This window comes from Chanodichthys erythropterus, chromosome 8, assembly GCF_024489055.1.
Source record: "Chanodichthys erythropterus isolate Z2021 chromosome 8, ASM2448905v1, whole genome shotgun sequence".
Lineage (NCBI taxonomy): Eukaryota > Metazoa > Chordata > Actinopteri > Cypriniformes > Xenocyprididae > Chanodichthys > Chanodichthys erythropterus.
The window spans coordinates 28,496,295-28,501,712 of record NC_090228.1 but is presented as its reverse complement, the minus strand read 5'-3'; positions in this window follow the sequence as shown (position 1 = coordinate 28,501,712).

The window sequence follows — 5,418 nt, the reverse complement described above, 5'->3', positions numbered from 1 at the left end:
TCTTCCTCTCCTATAGCGGCGAATGATTCTAGTTTTACCTCAGGGACACTACAGTGCACTGTCTGAAGCGAAACTGTAGACGGTTGCATGTTTTTAATTTTCTCTCTAATATTATCAATCTTGCAAGTAAAGAAGTTCATAAAGTCATTACTGCAATAATGAATAGTACAAAAACCCAAAAAAGCTACTTAATTACAGTAACAAACATGAGTAGTTGTAATTCGTTACTTCCACATCTGGAAGAATGTCAGTAACCAAACAGATCTCTCTCCCCATTTACTACCATAGTATTTATTTTTCCTACTATGGTAGTGAATGGTAGTGATCGGTTACTGACTGACTGGATTTTGGCGGATTACCTCCAGTAAGTGTTTTTATTGTTGCTATTGCCTCCTGTGAGACTTTACTTATACACAAATCTGGCGAAACACGGAAGTAAAGCAGCGCCGCCATTACTGCGTGCCTTGCTGCTAATTATTATTTAATTATTATTGTGATTTGATTTAATATTGACTCATTTGGATAAATATTAGGTAGGCTACACAAGGTAGGCATTCATTTTTCTCAAGAAAAAAACAACTCACCTGACTTAATGCTGTAAACATACAGAGAGCCCTATCAGCTGGCAGTATTATTTAAAATAACAACTTTATTAACAACTTTATTTATTGATATAAGTAAAAATATAATAAAGATATAATACAGTACACATATCAGCCAAAACAGGTTCTGTGTGAGTGACTGCTAGCTGACAGCGTTCGGTCATTTCTTAGAGATTTACCTCAGACGAAGGTAAGTGTGAATACAAAAATCCATTTTGAAAAACATGTTTACAAGAACATAACATTATACGTTGTTTGATGTAATATTTTTTAATCTGTATTTCTAGCATGTCACATTTACAAGCACCAAAATGGTATTTATTGTTTGAATTTCGTAATAAAATTGACAGAATCTGAGCTGAGATTTTTTTTTCTATCATAAGTAACCTGTTCTAGTCTGTCGGTCTTACTTCGCGATTTTTCTGTGCGTGAGAAAATGGATGTGTGGCGTGAGAGTGTGTGAAAAGCGTCAATTGCGTGTGTCTCACATTTCATTGCATTTGTATTAGCTGTTTAAAAAGTAAAAAAAAATCTGTGGGTCTTAACGCAGTTACAATCGGCAAATCAGTCGGACTAAAAGGGGGAAAAAATAATTAATTGGGTCGGTCCTAAATTGACAGGGTCGGTCGGGTTATGGCAAACAAGAATATTTTTAAGGATGGCCTAATAATTATACTTGTGAAGCTTTTGTGAACATATTAGCAACACAGCTAGACAGCGTTCGGTTTTATTCTTGTCATCAATTAATACACTTCTTAATTACATTACATTACATTTTTACATTATTACATTATGTTGTCAATAAATTACCTTTATCGGTAAGTTTTGGCCACTGCCTGACATCATCTACCCAATGTTCCCTTTCACCAGACAGTTTCTTTAATGAGCAGGATGCGCTTTCATTGAAATGTCATTAGAGGGCACCGGCAAGTGTCACACCGTCACACTTTGCAGCCACGCAGTAATGGTGGCAGGCAAGATGGCGGCGCCCATAGAGTTTGCGGCGGATTTGTGTATAACTACTGTACAAACCTGTGGGCGGGTGAGCACTTTATGGTTAGCCAGGTTAGATTCCCTTATCTTTACCCTACCTGAATAATCATAGGGTTAACGGTGAAGATTAAAAAATACACACCCCAAGTAACATGGAATATAATCACAATGAAATTCCCAGAAGAGAAATTAACCTTAATAGCTTTGATCTGGAAAATTGCAATTTAGAGATGATGTATAAATAAGACATTTTGAAAAATAAATTTTTGCTGGGATGAGAAGTTAAATTACTGATTAAATAACCGTTCTGATTCTTGTGTGAGGAAAGCCATAATATTATAGCAGCAAAGAACAAACGGTTCCACTTTATTTTGACCAATGAAAACCCTGATATTTTACCAGCGGCGCGTTCTCATTCTCTCATCTCCTCAACAGCGAGTTTGACACACAAGACACACCCGTCTCCTGCTGTCACTCACGTTTCAGTTACAGAGCCTGAATGTCAGCACGAGATTGCAGGTTTTGTGCATTATTTTAATCATACCCGCAGGTTTCTATGGCGTATTTTAATTACAAATGTCGAGAGCGCATTATTGTAATGCGCAGAAAAAGATGCAAGCTCTCAAAAATGAACTGCCTCTCCTCATGCGCGCTGTCAGACTGTGAAGTGTGCAATCGTGAATCTTTCCGTGCTCTTAAACGTTGTCAAAAGTTATCAATCAGAGTAGATCTCCATGCCTGACCAATGAAATTGCTCAGCTCTCAGAACCACATGGAGTAAACAAAAGCAAAGTAAGTGTATTTATGCACCTGCTGCCTTGTGATGGTGATAAGTACAGACGGCCTCTGTGTGAAAAGCTTGTCTTTTCATGATGGTAAAGCCAGTTTACACTTTAAAAAATTTACTTTGCATCAGATTTATGAACATAATTTATTATGAACCGAAATGCAACAACTCCAGTTTCTCATTGTGCGGCAGCCATGGAGATCATGCTGACAATGAGGTCAATCATCTCCTCCATAAAAAACCATAAAAAACACAGAATCCATGTTCTGGACCCTCGCGATGACATAAAGGCACACCAAGCAGACGGTCGGCTGACTAAGTTTTCTCAGTGTGTTCTGCACTGTCGACTGAAGTTGGTCCTTGTCTTTTTTCGGCCGATGTTGAATCGGCGTCAGAAATCGTTGGGCCATATGATCATTCTGATTGGCAGTTCAGCTACTACCACCTGCTGGTACAGTAAAGCATTTCATCTTATGCAGGCACAGAATGGACCTGCTACTTCGCATATTTTGATTTTCTCAGATACATCACGGTAAGTTGGCATAAGGTCTCTCTCTCTCTCTCACACACACACATACACACACACACACACACACACACACACACACACACACACACTCTAATATGCTGTTATAAAAGTTTTTTTTTTTTTTTGCACAGGCCTATCTAAAGGGTCAATGGTGCCACCTGGTGATCAACAGTAAAAATTACAAATTTGACCTCTTCCCAACAGGGAAAACCAACAACTATCAGAATGCATGATTATATGGTATCATGACTGCAATCAAAAAATGTCGTTATAATGGAAGTCAATGGGGCAAAAACAGCAACGAACAGTAAATGAGGGAGAAATAATTAAAATGTGATGCTGCACAAAAACTAACAATGCATCAAAGTCAATGTTGTTACTAATCTTTGACATACCTAAGCCTGATAAAAGGTAAAAAAATATCCAGTCCACAATCACTTTTTATATTGAAAATAAGACATTTTGTGTGTTTTTCCCCAAACCAGTGACATCATTTACGAACTTGTTAATTAAAGAATAAAAATTCTGGATTTTTTAAAAAACATTTAGTAGTTTTGATCATGATTGAGGTTGATTAACAGATTTATGCAAAAAAATTAAAAAAAAATTGTGAATGTTTTCATCCCGAACATAACGAAAGGGTAGTAAATTTGCCCCCAGTTTATTTTTGAGGTTTTGAAAATTTTCAAAGCATTTTCCCAAAATATGTATCAAAATAAGATTTGTCACCATCTGTGTTTCAGCAAATGGAATGATTTTTGAAGTTGCGGCCAAATTAAGACTCAAAAACACCCCATAATGGATGAAAACATCCCCAACAACACAAGGGTTAAATGTGATATTCTGGAAAGTGCCTCAATAAACAGTAATAGCACATACTGTCACACGTCAATGGCATGTTTTTATAGGCTATATTTTCCGCCTTTATTGCATGGAGGGTCAAATCAGAGTTCATCACGGGCATCTCTGCCATAGATGAACCGTGTGCACGTTTCAGATTTATACGTTACATGCTGTTATTGTTTTGTGTTCTGTCATAGGACTCGAGACTTATATAATTATGTCTTCTGAACTATTACACAGAAAAGCATGCTTTATTAGACACATTCAACATGAGACACAGACTTGACATGTATCATCATCATTATTTATTTGACAAAAGCTGAGAAATCTACCTTACCATCACAAACTGCTTAAAATGAATGCATTTAAGAATACTTTCCCCATCAACCGTATAAAATGCTCAACACCGCTGTATTCTGCGCCAAAGGGATACGCGCTTGTTTTTCAGATGTAAAGTTTATGGTACATTTTAAAGCATACAGATTGGATTAGTGGTTCAAAAGTTATTAAACATTTTAGAACAAGTTCTTTTTGGCTGCTGGCGGCCGTCTCAGTTTTTTAGGGTTAAACCTGTTATACTATGACAACACTTTTTTGCAACTTAATTCTATATTGTGATAATACCATATACCATGATAAAAGCTTCAGCAATTAATTGCGACATGAAAATTTGAAATACTTCATACATTCTATTAAATTAATAATTATTCCAAGCAACCAACGAAGTGCAAACTGCTTCTGAGGTAAACCTAAAATCAAAATGGAGAAACAACAGCAAGCTTTTAATTTCAGTGCAGCAGAGATTGAAAGTTCAGTTGAAAAGGTAATGTTAGCTGTTTTTTCACCTTCGCTCACGAAAATAAGGAACTATTTAATCAAAGCACAGCACATCCTCTAAATCCTCCAAAAGTCTCTCCACTATCAACTGTCGCTGCTCTTTGTCTTGTATAATTAGTAAATGTAATGGCATTCTCAAAAAAGGCTTTTGTACTGTGATTTCTACTGTTGGATTTCAAATAGGTATAAAGTTAGGACACCAGTGGGGTTGTCCTAAAGTTAAGACAGCTTTTAGGATTTTTTGTCCAGTCAGGATGCTTCTGTAATACCCGTTTCCTTTCCATAGTTAAGATAGGATTATGCACTTAAGAAATGACATTCTGTAATCAGGGGCGGATCTACTAAGAAAAAGCGTTTCCACCCCGTCTGCCACCCCAAAACTATCAGAGAATAAAATATAAATCTTAGCAGTGTTTCGAGTACTACTGCTTTTCAGCAGCGGCGCTTCAATGTGATGACATAAAAAAGACAGTGTATTGCAAAACAATGGCAAGAAAACACATCTTTCAATAAGCTGCACGCGCACGCAGCGCACCCAATGTAGTCAGCTTCATTAACAAATGACTCTTATGGACCGGTTCTTTGGGAGTCAAAAACATAGTGCAGCCAAGTTCACTTACGAACTGTTTTCCATTTGTTCGTGAATCGGAAAATTACTGCTTCTCGGCTAACTCAGAAGTCCTTGAATTTTCTTTATTTTTTGTGAGCTGATTCACCGACCGCCCGCTCCACTTTCATCATGGATAAAGGTCTTTTTGTCATCTGACGAAACGGCAGTGGTGTAATGTAACGAAGTAATAATACTTCGTTACAGTACTTAAGTATTT